The following is a 16,925-nucleotide window of genomic DNA, read 5'->3' on the forward strand; positions in this document are numbered from 1 at the left end:
GGAATGAATGTTAGTAGAAATTTTTTTTGCTCAATATCTTAATTTTGCCATTCTATAACATATCTCAAAAGTCTAGAACAATCTCATGTCCGCTTGTCGCGATTTCAAGGACAAATCGCGAAATGGAGATTTTCAAAATTAGCAAAAATAGGCTATGGTATTATATACACATATGATGCATGATTTCAAGGTATTTTTTAATGCTGATTCCAAAAAATCTAAAATTAAGACAATCTGACGTCTCTGGAAAAAGTTATACCTGTTTTTCATCTGTCAACTCATATTATTATAACAGTTGCAAACTTACTGCTGAAAAACCCTTAAAAGTTATGGTAGATGAATCAAATTTTGCATGAAGATTTTAGAATCCATTATTATTAAAAATCAAAACAATCCCTTACAAAAAATATATATACCTACGATATAATGGTATTTTTTGATGGAGGGGCAAATTTTAGGATATGCACTAAAGAAGATTCTTGTTCATCTTAGGAATAAGTGCAAATAGGCTAATTTTTTCATTTTAATCTTTGTTTGGATATTCTTTAACTACCCTCAAAAATCTAAAAAAATCTCAGTCCGCAAGTCCTAATTTTCTTGGTTTGAAAATAAGGTGCAGATTTTAAAAAATTAATAAGAAAAGTTTAAATTTTTATATGTATACCAACATAAGCGACATGATATAAAGGTATTTTTTAACACTAATTCCAACAAAACTCACAAACAAGTCAACCTGACCATCCCTGAAAAGTAATGCACCTTATTCATGTTGATCTGACACAAATATCTGAAGTGTAGTTTTCCAATTTTTTAAAATCTGCACCTTATTTTCAAACCAAGAAAATTAGGACTTGCGGACATGAGATTTTTTTAGATTTTTGAGGGTAGTTAAAGAATATCCAAACAAAGATTAAAATGAAAAAAATTGGCTTATTTGCACTTATTCCTAAGATGAACAAGATTCTTCTTCAGTGCATATTCTAAAATTTGCCCCTCCATCAAAAAATACCATTATATCGTAGGTATATATATTTTTTGTAAGGGATTGTTTTGATTTTTAATAATAATGGATTCTAAAATCTTCATGCAAAATTTGGTTCATCTACCATAACTTTTAAGGGTTTTTCGGCAGTAAGTTTGCAACTGTTATAATAATATGAGTTGACAGATGAAAAACAGGTATAACTTTTTCCAGAGACGTCAGATTGTCTTAATTTTAGATTTTTTGGAATCAGCATTAAAAAATACCTTGAAATCATGTATCATATGTGTATATAATACCATAGCCTATTTTTGCTAATTTTGAAAATCTCCATTTCGCGATTTGTCCTTGAAATCGCGACAAGCGGACATGAGATTTTTCTAGACTTTTGAGATATGTTATAGAATGGCAAAAGGAAGATATTGAGCAAAAAAAATTTCTACTAACATTCATTCCGAGATTTACCCCTTTTTTCTCCTTATTTTACTGTATTAAGATTTGAATTTTTTGTACTTAAATCCATTAAGAGATCTTAAAGAGCACTTGTTTTTGATATCTCACTCGATGGATTTGGTGGAATATTTTTAAAAATTGATTTTTTGGGGAAAGGGGTTAACCTTGGATTTTTTTGAAAAAATCTTTCAAAAATAGATTTGAATTTTTTTAAATTAAATCCATTAAAAGATCTTAAAGAGCACTTGTTTTTGATATCTCACTCGATGGATTTGGTGGAAATTTTTAAAAATGGATTTTTTTGGGAAAGGGGTTAACCTTGGATTTTTTTCAAAAATCTTTCAAAAATAGATTTGAATTTTTTGTACTTAAATCCATTAAAAGATCTTAAAGAGCACTTGTTTTTGATATCTCACTCGATGGATTTGGTGGATTTTTTTTTTAAATTGATTTTTTTGGGAAAGGGGTTTACCTTGGATTTTTTTCAAAAATCTTTCAAAAATAGATTTGAATTTTTTGTACTTAAATCCATTAAAAGATCTTAAAGAGCACTTGTTTTTGATATCTCACTCGATGGATTTGGTGGAATTTTTTAAAAAATGATTTTTTTGGGAAAGGGGTTAACCTTGGATTTTTTTCAAAAATAGATTTGAATTTTTTGTACTTAAATCCATTAAAAGATCTTAAAGAGCACTTGTTTTTGATATCTCACTCGATGGATTTGGTGGAATTTTTTAAAAAATGATTTTTTTGGGAAAGGGGTTAACCTTGGATTTTTTTCAAAAATAGATTTGAATTTTTTGTACTTAAATCCATTAAAAGATCTTAAAGAGCACTTGTTTTTGATATCTCACTCGATGGATTTGGTGGAATTTTTTAAAAATTGATTTTTTTGGGAAAGGGGTTAACCTTGGATTTTTTTTTTTTTCAAAAATCTTTCAAAAATAGATTTGAAATTTTTGTACCTGAATCCATTAATAAAGTTTAAATAGCCCTTTCTTTTAATGTCTTACTCGATGGATTTTGAGAAAATTTAAAAAAATGCAATTTTTTCCTGCAAGGGGATCTTAAGGAGCACTTGTTTTTGATATCTCACTCGATGGATTTGGTGGAATTTTTTAAAAATTGATTTTTTTGGGAAAGGGGTTAACCTTGGATTTTTTTCAAAAATCTTTCAAAAATAGATTTGAATTTTTTGTACTTAAATCCATTAAAAGATCTTAAGGAGCACTTGTTTTTGATATCTCACTCGATGGATTTGGAGGAATTTTTTAAAAATTGATTTTTTTGGGAAAGGGGTTAACCTTGGATTTTTTTTTTTTTTCAAAAATCTTTCAAAAATAGATTTGAAATTTTTGTACCTGAATCCATTAATAAAGTTTAAATAGCCCTTTCTTTTAATGTCTTACTCGATGGATTTTGAGAAAATTTAAAAAAATGCAATTTTTTCCTGCAAGGGGATCTTAAGGAGCACTTGTTTTTGATATCTCACTCGATGGATTTGGTGGAATTTTTTAAAAATTGATTTTTTTGGGAAAGGGGTTAACCTTGGATTTTTTTTTTGTTCAAAAATCTTTCAAAAATAGATTTGAAATTTTTGGACCTGAATCCATTAATAAAGTTTAAATAACCCTTTCTTTTAATGTCTTACTCGATGGATTTTGAGAAAATTTAAAAAAATGCAATTTTTTCCTGCAAGGGGTGAACCTTGGATTTTTTTCAAAATCTTTCAAAAATAGATTTGAATTTTTTGTACTTAAATCCATTAAAAGATCTTAAAGAGCACTTGTTTTTGATATCTCACTCGATGGATTTGGTGGAATTTTTTAAAAATTGATTTTTTTGGGAAAGGGGTTAACCTTGGATTTTTTTCAAAAATCTTTCAAAAATAGATTTGAATTTTTTGTACTTAAATCCATTAAAAGATCTTAAGGAGCACTTGTTTTTGATATCTCACTCGATGGATTTGGAGGAATTTTTTAAAAATTGATTTTTTTGGGAAAGGGGTTAACCTTGGATTTTTTTTTTTTTTCAAAAATCTTTCAAAAATAGATTTGAAATTTTTGTACCTGAATCCATTAATAAAGTTTAAATAGCCCTTTCTTTTAATGTCTTACTCGATGGATTTTGAGAAAATTTAAAAAAATGCAATTTTTTCCTGCAAGGGGATCTTAAGGAGCACTTGTTTTTGATATCTCACTCGATGGATTTGGTGGAATTTTTTAAAAATTGATTTTTTTGGGAAAGGGGTTAACCTTGGATTTTTTTTTTGTTCAAAAATCTTTCAAAAATAGATTTGAAATTTTTGGACCTGAATCCATTAATAAAGTTTAAATAACCCTTTCTTTTAATGTCTTACTCGATGGATTTTGAGAAAATTTAAAAAAATGCAATTTTTTCCTGCAAGGGGTGAACCTTGGATTTTTTTCAAAATCTTTCAAAAATAGATTTGAATTTTTTGTACTTAAATCCATTAAAAGATCTTAAAGAGCACTTGTTTTTGATATCTCACTCGATGGATTTGGTGGAATTTTTTAAAAATTGATTTTTTTGGGAAAGGGGTTAACCTTGGATTTTTTTTTTGTTCAAAAATTTTTCAAAAATAGATTTGAAATTTTTGGACCTGAATCCATTAATAAAGTTTAAATAACCCTTTCTTTTAATGTCTTACTCGATGGATTTTGAGAAAATTTAAAAAAATGCAATTTTTTCCTGCAAGGGGTGAACCTTGGATTTTTTTCAAAATCTTTCAAAAATAGATTTGAATTTTTTGTATTTAAATCTATTAAAAGATCTTAAAGAGCACTTGTTTTTGATATCTCACTCGATGGATTTGGTGGAATATTTTTAAAAATTGATTTTTTTGGGAAAGGGGTTAACCTTGGATTTGTTTTTTGTCAAAAATCTTTCAAAATTAGATTTTAATTTTTTGTACTTAAATCCATTAAAAGATCTTAAAGAGCACTTGTTTTTGATATCTCACTCGATGGATTTGGTGGAATTTTTTTAAAAATTGATTTTTTGGGGAAAGGGGTTAACCTTGGATTTTTTTCAAAAATAGATTTGATTTTTTTGTACTTAAATCCATTAAAAGATCTTAAAGAGCACTTGTTTTTGATATCTCACTCGATGGATTTGGTGGAATATTTTTAAAAATTGATTTTTTTGGGAAAGGGGTTAACCTTGGATTTTTTTTTTTTTCAAAAATCTTTCAAAAATAGATTTGAATTTTTTTTACTTAAATCCATTAAAAGATCTTAAGGAGCACTGGTTTTTGATATCTCAATCGATGAATTTGGTGGAATTTTTAAAAAATTGATGTTTTTGGGAAAGGGTTTTTTGGTTTTTTTTTCAAAAATCTTTCAAAAATAGATTTGAAATTTTTGTACTTAAATCCATTAAAAGATCTTAAAGAGCACTTGTTTTTGATATCTCACTCGATGGATTTGGTGGAATTTTTTAAAAATTGATTTTTTTGGGAAAGGGGTTAACCTTGGATTTTTTTCAAAAATCTTTCAAAAATAGATTTGAATTTTTTGTACTTAAATCCATTAAGAGATCTTAAAGAGCACTTGTTTTTGATATCTCACTCGATGGATTTGGTGGAATTTTTTAAAAATTGATTTTTTTGGAAAAGGGGTTAACCTTGGATTTTTTTTTTCAAAAATCTTTCAAAAATAGATTTGAATTTTTTGTACTTAAATCCATTAAAAGATCTTAAAGAGCACTTGTTTTTGATATCTCACTCGATGGATTTGGTGGAATTTTTTAAAAATTGATTTTTTTGGAAAATTGGTTAACCTTGGATTTTTTTCAAAAATCTTTCAAAAATAGATTTGAATTTTTTGTACTTAAATCCATTAAAAGATCTTAAAGAGCACTTGTTTTTGATATCTCACTCGATGGATTTGGTGGAATATTTTTAAAAATTGATTTTTTTGGGAAAGGGGTTAACCTTGGATTTTTTTTTTTTTCAAAAATCTTTCAAAAATAGATTTGAATTTTTTGTACTTAAATCCATTAAAAGATCTTAAAGAGCACTTGTTTTTGATATCTCACTCGATGGATTTGGTGGAATTTTTTAAAAAATGATTTTTTTGGGAAAGGGGTTAACCTTGGATATTTTTCAAAAATAGATTTGAATTTTTTGTACTTAAATCCATTAAAAGATCTTAAAGAGCACTTGTTTTTGATATCTCACTCGATGGATTTGGTGGAATTTTTTAAAAATTGATTTTTTTGGAAAATTGGTTAACCTTGGATTTTTTTCAAAAATCTTTCAAAAATAGATTTGAATTTTTTGTACTTAAATCCATTAAAAGATCTTAAAGAGCACTTGTTTTTGATATCTCACTCGATGGATTTGGTGGAATATTTTTAAAAATTGATTTTTTTGGGAAAGGGGTTAACCTTGGATTTTTTTTTTTTTCAAAAATCTTTCAAAAATAGATTTGAATTTTTTGTACTTAAATCCATTAAAAGATCTTAAAGAGCACTTGTTTTTGATATCTCACTCGATGGATTTGGTTTAATTTTTTTAAAAATTGATTTTTTTGGGAAAGGGGTTAACCTTGGATTTTTTTTTTTCAAAAATCTTTCAAAAATAGATTTGAATTTTTTGTTCTTAAATCCATTAAAAGATCTTAAAGAGCACTTGTTTTTGATATCTACTCGATAGATTTGGTGGAAATTTTTAAAAATGGATTTTTTTGGGACAGGGGTTAACCTTGGATTTTTTTCAAAAATCTTTCAAAAATAGATTTGAATTTTTTGTACTTAAATCCATTAAAAGATCTTAAAGAGCACTTGTTTTTGATATCTCACTCGATGGATTTGGTGGATTTTTTTTTTAAATTGATTTTTTTGGGAAAGGGGTTTACCTTGGATTTTTTTCAAAAATCTTTCAAAAATAGATTTGAATTTTTTGTACTTAAATCCATTAAAAGATCTTAAAGAGCACTTGTTTTTGATATCTCACTCGATGGATTTGGTGGAATTTTTTTAAAAATGATTTTTTTGGGAAAGGGGTTAACCTTGGATTTTTTTCAAAAATAGATTTGAATTTTTTGTACTTAAATCCATTAAAAGATCTTAAAGAGCACTTGTTTTTGATATCTCACTCGATGGATTTGGTGGAATTTTTTAAAAAATGATTTTTTTGGGAAAGGGGTTAACCTTGGATTTTTTTCAAAAATAGATTTGAATTTTTTGTACTTAAATCCATTAAAAGATCTTAAAGAGCACTTGTTTTTGATATCTCACTCGATGGATTTGGTGGAATTTTTTAAAAATTGATTTTTTTGGGAAAGGGGTTAACCTTGGATTTTTTTCAAAAATCTTTCAAAAATAGATTTGAATTTTTTGTACTTAAATCCATTAAAAGATCTCAAGGAGCACTTGTTTTTGATATCTCACTCGATGGATTTGGAGGAATTTTTTAAAAATTGATTTTTTTGGGAAAGGGGTTAACCTTGGATTTTTTTTTCAAAAATCTCTCAAAAATAGATTTGAATTTTTTGTACTTAAATCCATTAAAAGATCTTAAAGAGCACTTGTTTTTGATATCTCACTCGATGGATTTGGTGGAATTTTTTAAAAATTGATTTTTTTGGGAAAGGGGTTAACCTTGGATTTTTTTCAAAAATCTTTCAAAAATTGGTTTGAAAATTTTGATTTATTTATTTCTGAAATTGAAAGTTACCATTAATTCCAGAAAAATGTGCAAGGAAATAACCAATTAAACATTTTCCTACTAATTTACTTGTCTCCTTATTTTACAATCTTTAACACATCTACCATTCAAGCATAGTTGTGGTTTTGATTTTGATTAAACTTCAAAATGTTTCCCTCAAGGTATAAAGTTCTAAAAACCTTATTCATTTACCTGTCAAAAGCAATTTTAATACAACTTACATTGTGCAAATAAAACGTTCTTCTCTCCTTAAAACCTTCAGGGCCATATAATATATTTAAATGAACAAACAATCTCATCATCATCATTATCATCATCATTAATAGGTCTTCCATTTCTAATCCACTTGAAATCTGTTTGTCTCCCCTAAACACACACACATCAAATTCAAACTTAAACCCGAAAGCCCAGCCAATGCTTGCATTCATATATGACTTCTTGTCTTGTTATAGCCATCCAACAGCCATCTAGCGAGGATGCACCCTAAAAACCAGAGGCAAAACTGTGTCTCTGGGAAGTGTAATTAAATCCGGCCAACAAGTTGAAATCCTTTGCCATCACCACATAATCCCATGACTATGATGCATTATGTTTTCATGACACTCTTCTTGAAGATTTTCTCTTGATCCGCATGTTTTGTCGGTTAGCTTCATTCCATTCCTATATCCCTTTTCTCTAGTTGGTCCTTTTTGAAAGGATTATATTTTTCCATGCTCCTGGACGACTGACCTGCACCTATACCTACTTTTGATGTCATTGCTTTATACCAAAAGAGTGAAATTACTTGAGCTACCTAACTCTCCTCTTCGAAATGGCTTTCGAAGCAAAACGTAATCAATTGACCAAGACAAAGTTTTCGAGAGAAAGGAGCACAGCATAAATCCTTAGATTACAAAACAGAGCTCCAACTGTGACTTTGTGGGTTTTAATGTGTTGTTGCAATATTGTTTGTAAAAAGGAGTTACATCTTATACATTTTCTAGGTTTCTCTTCCCTCTGGAAGGACATTCGGGACGAACATGCATTATACACCCAAAAAAGGATATTATGATTCTATTCAATTAGGAAAATTGCCCTCGAACAAAAGAAATTTGTTTTTATTTTTTTTCGTCCTGTCCATGTCTTTTATGTTAAATGAAATAGGAAATGTGAATCCTTTTGAGATTTCTCAAAAAGGAAATGGATAACAGGGAGAACATGATATCTTGTTGTATACTCTCATACATAAATAAAGAAATAGTTTTAATTGTATTTTGAGGTAAATTGCCAAAGATACATTTTGTATATATGATATTTTTTTTTTTATTTTCATTGCAACATGATTTTCACAACAAAACAATTACATGGTATAGGAAAATTTTAAGTGCCTGGATACATTTTGTGCAATTGCAGGCTAAATTGTATTCAATCGGATTCGATTACATAAACTAACAACCTAAGGAGACGACGGACGACGTTATTAAAATACAGTAATGTGCTAATGGATCTGAAAAATATGTATTTTCAAAAGTGATTTTATAGACAAAAAAAAGTGATTGTGAGTAAAGTTGGTTGGATAATTTAACGTTATAATGTCATAAGAAAACAGGTTGTGTGCTTTTGGTATAAAACATCTACAAAAAGAACTAGAACCCAATCAATTTAAATCAAAAAAAGCAAAAAAATCAATCATTTTTATCTTCTAACACCATTAAATCCATTTTTTTATATGACAACCTATAATAAATTTTATATCATCTGAAAGCTTATTATTTGACCTTTTATATGACATTTCAATAATATTTCTACCATGACTACAAAAAGTTAGAATTTTTGAAAACCAACCATGTCAAAATTTCAAACTGAAATTACGGTGCTTCCCACACACTGGAGACTGGTCATGGGCAACAGATCTCCACAGGTGTTTTGAGGTATTTCTGAAGTTTTTAAAATTTTAAATTGTGTAACTTGTAGTAAATGTACCGTTATGTATGATTATATCAAATAAAAGGTAATATTATAAGCATGCTCAATAAAGTTAAATAAAATTTGTATGTGCACTAGATCAAAAGAAAGAACATCTTGAAAAATAGAAATTTATTTTACCGTTATATCAAAATTGTGAATAAGAAATTGATTATTATCTATCTAAAGTATAAATATAATTCATTTAACATTTAAAAACTAACAAAGAACTTGGAATAAAAATCGTTTTCCCAGTTATTCAGTCAAAAATCATTTTAGAATAGCAAACAATGCATGCACATTAGGGTGGGTCAAAAAATCGATTTTTTTTTATTTTGAACTCCGAAAAATCGATTGCTTGACACCTTTAAAATATACACACCAAATATGGGCTCTTTATATTAATGGGAAGGTAATCCGCTTCTACTAAAAAGCAATAATTTTTTTATTAATCGACTTTTTAGCAAATTTCCTTACATATTCTTGTAGGAAATTGAACGCTCTATAAAAAAGGCCTTACACTTTTTTCGTTTATCCAACTGTTTCAAAGATATTTGAGTTCAAAAAATTGAGAAAATCTTTAAAAATTCGTTTTTTGTTCTTAATTTTGTAACAAATTGAAAAATTATAATAATCAAACGGGCAAGACATATTATTGTAGAAAACAGATTGCTACATAAAAAAGGTCTTGTTATCTTTTTTTATTAATCTAACCATTCAAAAGATATTCGAGGCCAAAGTTAAAGAAAATCTAAAAACATTTACTCTTCAAAATTTTCTAATTTACTGAAAATTCATTATTATCAATTTAGCAAGATATATTCTTATTAGGGTTTAAACATTATACAAAGAAGTCCTTGGCAACAAATTGATTGCTTTAACCGTTGAGATTATATTCGTATTCGTATCCAAACCAATGCCCACTTATTTCAATAGTTTTCTTATTTATGTGTGTTTGGAAAATAGCCACTTTACTTTTTTTGCAGTTTTGTTTTACCCTTATTTCCCCAATAGGTATAGTTATTGAAATTTTCAAAATTTTTCATTAGTATTTACATTTAGGTTATTATCTTTCAAATAAGCTAATGAGCTACAGAATATTTTTGTATCTTCAATAGTTTATTTTTAATTTTTAATTGAAATCTATTCCGCACTTCTAAAAATATTAGGTTAATCGGAAAAAAATAGCGTCACTTTTTCGTGGATGCTGCCATGGTTAATCGATTTATTAGACGTTATCATGTCAAAAAAATGCATTTGAAATTAAAAAAAATTGCTTCTGAAAAAAATGTTCATTAAAAATAATTTTTATTGCAACTGAAAATTATTTGCATTAAAACAAAAATATTTATTGCAATTAAAAAAATTAGCTTTAAAAAAATGTTATTACTCCAGTCAAAGCGTCATTTGACCTTGCGCACAGAGGCACTGTCAGTTTTTATTTCATGGATCGATAGGGGTATATTTAAAAGGCTTAAACCCAATTTCTCACCACCTGATCATTCTTTTTAGCGGAGTTATTCACAAAAATGCATTTTTTGGGATATTTTACTTCCAAGCTAATATCTTTGCTCCAGATTGCCGTAGACCAAAAAATAAACAAACATTCTCTTCCTTATAATATTTTCTATCGTTGTATGTAATTTCATTGTATTTGAGTGAGTAAATACAAAATGGCAGCCATTTAAAGTCAAATTCTTGTTGTTAAAAAACACCACATTCAGGTGGTGAGAAATTGGGTTTAAGCCTTTTAAATATACCCCTATCGATCCATGAAATAAAAACTCACAGTGCCTCTGTGCGCAAGGATAGGCCCCTATTTCCAACGCTTTGACTGGAGTATATTGACACTAAAAAATATTTGCATTGAAATAAAGTTTTCACTGCAAATAAAAATACTTGCATTTAAAAAAAATTTATTGAGAATAAAAAAAATGTTCTGCATTGAAAAAAAGAAAAAAATCAATGCAAAATGTCTTCATTAATTTTTTTTAAATACATATTAATCGAATTTCGTTAAATTTTGGAGATTTTACCATACATTTGCTATTTCAACTGTAATAATTTAACCCAACGTTAACCATAATTGCCGAAACTGTAAGAAATTTGACGAATATTAAGAAAAAAATATTTAATGCACACTTTTGCATTACATTTTTTTTTTTTTCAATGCAGAAAATGTTTTATTTCCAATAGTATTTTTTTAATGCAAATATTTTTCAGTTGCAATAATATTTTTTATAATGCAATTTTTTTATTTGCAATAAATTCTTGTTTTTAATCCAAAAATTTTATATTTGCTATAAATATTTTTTTTTTTTTTAATTTGTTATTTCTTAACACCTTACTGTTTGCATCATATACATTTAGAGAAATGCTACAAATATAATTGCTAGTCTCAGTCCAAAGCATATTCGGAATCTGTTATTAAATTTAATTAAGATCGAACTGCTAAAAGTGGTTTGAGGCTTTATGGAGGAGGGATGTTTGGTTTGGTCTTTAGACACCGAAAAACTATATATGTACATACCAAAAGTTATATAGATTTCGCATTCCTAATTGGCATGAAAATCAATTAGTTAATCGATTATTATCATTATGATGATCATTTGCAAAAAGGCCTATATCCTCGAAGTATATAATTACACTTTCCAAAACAATTCTCATTATACTCTCGTTCTTCTATTTCCTTTTGTATAAAATCTTTAGAAGGCGGGTATTTAATTACAATACAACTGTTATATTTGTATATTTATGTATTCTAGAATCAAATTATGCAGAATAATGTTTACTTTTTTTTTTTGAAAATATAAATCAATTAAAGGACAAAACCAAGAGAAAAAAAAAACTTTTTTCTTTATTTAGAAAAAATGAGCATATAGAATGAGTAATTGTTGTCGCCACAAAAACCAATAAACTTGGAAAATTCTGCCAAATTCAGGTCAGTAATTGGCAAATTGGTATCCGAAAGCAATAAATTCTTATCCACAATAAATCTCTTAGGTTTCTTGTGGTGTATGTTGGGGAGGCATTTTATACATTTATATTATTTATTTTTTGGTTATCTGTGTGTTAAGCATAAAATTTGAAAACAATTTACTTAATCAACAACTTTTTGAAATATATAAATCGATATATAAGAATTTAGTTTCACAGTTTCTAAGAATATTTATGGGATTTGGTTAGAAATTACATGTGGCAATTTGTATGCACTTATACACAAAAAGGTTTCCAAAAGGAATGATAAATTTTCGAAACTTGAATCCGAAATTATCAGCTTCCAAATAAATTACAAAAAAAAACAAATTTGTTTTCAAATAACTCTGCAACCAGAAATCTCAAGAACTTTTGGTTTTCAGTCATAAAAAGAGCTTTAAGAGACCTTTATTTTGATGTCTCATTCATTGTATTTGGAGGAAATTTTTAAAAATACATTTTTTTCGGAAAGGGGTTAAATTTGGATTTTTGTCAAAAAATCTTTCAAAAATAGATTTGAAATTTTTGTATCGAAATCCATTTAAAGAGCTCAAATAGCCCTTTCTTTTGATGTCTCATTCAGTGTATTTGGAGGAAATTTTTAAAAATACATTTTTTTTTCGGAAAGGGGTTAACCTTGGATTTTTTTCAAAAATCTTTCAAAAATAGATTTGAAATTTTTGTATGTAAATCCATTAATAGAGCTTAAATAGCCCTTTCTTTTGATGTCTCATTCATTGTACTTGGAGGAAATTTTTAAAAATAAATTTTTTTTCGGAAAGGGAGGAAAGGGAGTGTATTTGGAGGAAATTTTTAAAAATACATTTTTTTTTTTTGGAAAAGGGTTAACCTTGGATATTTTTCAAAAATCTTTCAAAAATAGATTTGAAATTTTTGTAGATTATTAATAGAGCTTAAATAGAACTTTCTTTTGATGTCTCATTCAGTGTATTTGGAGGAAATTTTTAAAAATACATTTTTTTTTTTGGAAAAGGGTTAACCTTGAATATTTTTCAAAAATCTTTCAAAAATAGATTTGAAATTTTTGTATGTAAATCCATTAATAGAGCTTAAATAGCCCTTTCTTTTGATGTCTCATTCATTGTATTTGGAGGAAATTTTTAAAAATACATTTTTTTCGGAAAGGGGTTAACCTTGAATATTTTTCAAAAATCTTTCAAAAATAGATTTGAAATTTTTGTATGTAAATCCATTAATAGAGCTTAAATAGCCCTTTCTTTTGATGTCTCATTCATTGTATTTGGAGGAAATTTTTAAAAATACATTTTTTTCGGAAAGGGGTTAACCTTGAATATTTTTCAAAAATCTTTCAAAAATAGATTTGAAATTTTTGTATGTAAATCCATTAATAGAGCTTAAATAGCCCTTTCTTTTGATGTCTCATTCATTGTATTTGGAGGAAATTTTTAAAAATAAATTTTTTTTCGGAAAGGGGTTAACCTTGAATATTTTTCAAAAATCTTTCAAAAATAGATTTAAAATTTTTGTAGATTATTAATAGAGCTAAATAGAACTTTCTTTTGATGTCTCATTCAGTGTATTTGGAGGAAATTTTTAAAAATGCATTTTTTTTTTGGAAAAGGGTTAACCTTGAATATTTTTCAAAAATCTTTCAAAAATAGATTTGAAATTTTTGTATGTAAATCCATTAATAGAGCTTAAATAGAACTTTCTTTTGATGTCTCATTCAGTGTATTTGGAGGAAATTTTTAAAAATACATTTTTTTTTTTTTTGGAAAAGGGTTAACCTTGAATATTTTTCAAAAATCTTTCAAAAATAGATTTGAAATTTTTGTAGATTATTAATAGAGCTTAAATAGAACTTTCTTTTGATGTCTCATTCAGTGTATTTGGAGGAAATTTTTAAAAATACATTTTTTTTCGGAAAGGGGTTAACCTTGAATATTTTTCAAAAATCTTTCAAAAATAGATTTAAATTTTTGTATGTAAATCCATTAATATAGCTTAAATAGCCCTTTCTTTTGATGTTTCATTCAGTGTATTTGGAGGAAATTTTTAAAGATACATTTTTTTTTGGAAAAGGGTTAACCTTGAATATTTTTCAAAAATCTTTCAAAAATAGATTTGAAATTTTTGTATGTAAATCCATTAATAGAGCTTAAATAGCCCTTTCTTTTGATGTCTCATTCATTGAATTTGGAGGAAATTTTTAAAAATACATTTTTTTTCGGAAAGGGGTTAACCTTGGATTTTTTTCGATAAATAAATCGATTAATAGAGCTTAAATAGCCCTTTCTTTTGATGTCTCATTCAGTGTATTTGGAGGAAATTTTTAAAAATGCATTTTTTTTTTGGAAAAGGGTTAACCTTGAATATTTTTCAAAAATCTTTCAAAAATAGATTTGAAATTTTTGTATGTAAATCCATTAATAGAGCTTAAATAGAACTTTCTTTTGATGTCTCATTCAGTGTATTTGGAGGAAATTTTTAAAAATACATTTTTTTTTTTTGGAAAAGGGTTAACCTTGAATATTTTTCAAAAATCTTTCAAAAATAGATTTGAAATTTTTGTAGATTATTAATAGAGCTTAAATAGAACTTTCTTTTGATGTCTCATTCAGTGTATTTGGAGGAAATTTTTAAAAATACATTTTTTTTCGGAAAGGGGTTAACCTTGAATATTTTTCAAAAATCTTTCAAAAATAGATTTAAATTTTTGTATGTAAATCCATTAATATAGCTTAAATAGCCCTTTCTTTTGATGTTTCATTCAGTGTACCTATTTGGAGGAAATTTTTAAAAATACATTTTTTTTTTGGAAAAGGGTTAACCTTGAATATTTTTCAAAAATCTTTCAAAAATAGATTTGAAATTTTTGTATGTAAATCCATTAATAGAGCTTAAATAGAACTTTCTTTTGATGTCTCATTCAGTGTATTTGGAGGAAATTTTTAAAAATACATTTTTTTTTTTTTGGAAAAGGGTTAACCTTGAATATTTTTCAAAAATCTTTCAAAAATAGATTTGAAATTTTTGTAGATTATTAATAGAGCTTAAATAGAACTTTCTTTTGATGTCTCATTCAGTGTATTTGGAGGAAATTTTTAAAAATACATTTTTTTTTTTGGAAAAGGGTTAACCTTGAATATTTTTCAAAAATCTTTCAAAAATAGATTTGAAATTTTTGTATGTAAATCCATTAATAGAGCTTAAATAGAACTTTCTTTTGATGTCTCATTCATTGTACTTGGAGGAAATTTTTAAAAATAAATTTTTTTTCGGAAAGGGGTTAACCTTGAATATTTTTCAAAAATCTTTCAAAAATAGATTTAAATTTTTGTATGTAAATCCATTAATAGAGCTTAAATAGCCCTTTCTTTTGATGTCTCATTCATTGTATTTGGAGGAAATTTTTAAAAATACATTTTTTTCGGAAAGGGGTTAAATTTGGATTTTTGTCAAAAAATCTTTCAAAAATAGATTTGAAATTTTTGTATCGAAATCCATTTAAAGAGCTCAAATAGCCCTTTCTTTTGATGTCTCATTCAGTGTATTTGGAGGAAATTTTTAAAAATACATTTTTTTTTCGGAAAGGGGTTAACCTTGGATTTTTTTCAAAAATCTTTCAAAAATAGATTTGAAATTTTTGTATGTAAATCCATTAATGAGCTTAAATAGCCCTTTCTTTTGATGTCTCATTCATTGTATTTGGAGGAAATTTTTAAAAATACATTTTTTTCGGAAAGGGGTTAACCTTGGATTTTTGTCAAAAAATCTTTCAAAAATAGATTTGAAATTTTTGTATCGAAATCCATTTAAAGAGCTCAAATAGCCCTTTCTTTTGATCTCTCATTCAGTGTATTTGGAGGAAATTTTTAAAAATACATTTTTTTTTTTGGAAAAGGGTTAACCTTGAATATTTTTCAAAAATCTTTCAAAAATAGATTTGAAATTTTTGTATGTAAATCCATTAATAGAGCTTAAATAGCCCTTTCTTTTGATGTCTCATTCATTGTATTTGGAGGAAATTTTTAAAAAAACATTTTTTTCGGAAAGGGGTTAACCTTGGATTTTTGTCAAAAAATCTTTCAAAAATAGATTTGAAATTTTTGTATCGAAATCCATTTAAAGAGCTCAAATAGCCCTTTCTTTTGATCTCTCATTCAGTGTATTTGGAGGAAATTTTTAAAAATACATTTTTTTTTTTGGAAAAGGGTTAACCTTGAATATTTTTCAAAAATCTTTCAAAAATAGATTTGAAATTTTTGTATGTAAATCCATTAATAGAGCTTAAATAGCCCTTTCTTTTGATGTCTCATTCATTGTATTTGGAGGAAATTTTTAAAAATACATTTTTTTTCGGAAAGGGGTTAACCTTGAATATTTTTCAAAAATCTTTCAAAAATAGATTTAAATTTTTGTATGTAAATCCATTAATATAGCTTAAATAGCCCTTTCTTTTGATGTTTCATTCAGTGTATTTGGAGGAAATTTTTAAAAATACATTTTTTTTTTGGAAAAGGGTTAACCTTGAATATTTTTCAAAAATCTTTCAAAAATAGATTTGAAATTTTTGTATGTAAATCCATTAATAGAGCTTAAATAGCCCTTTCTTTTGATGTCTCATTCATTGTATTTGGAGGAAATTTTTAAAAATACATTTTTTTCGGAAAGGGGTTAACCTTGGATTTTTGTCAAAAAATCTTTCAAAAATAGATTTGAAATTTTTGTATCGAAATCCATTTAAAGAGCTCAAATAGCCCTTTCTTTTGATCTCTCATTCAGTGTATTTGGAGGAAATTTTTAAAAATACATTTTTTTTTTTTGGAAAAGGGTTAACCTTGAATATTTTTCAAAAATCTTTCAAAAATAGATTTGAAATTTTTGTATGTAAAT

Source organism: Episyrphus balteatus, chromosome 1 (genome assembly GCF_945859705.1).
Source record: "Episyrphus balteatus chromosome 1, idEpiBalt1.1, whole genome shotgun sequence".
Taxonomy (NCBI): Eukaryota; Metazoa; Arthropoda; class Insecta; order Diptera; family Syrphidae; genus Episyrphus; species Episyrphus balteatus.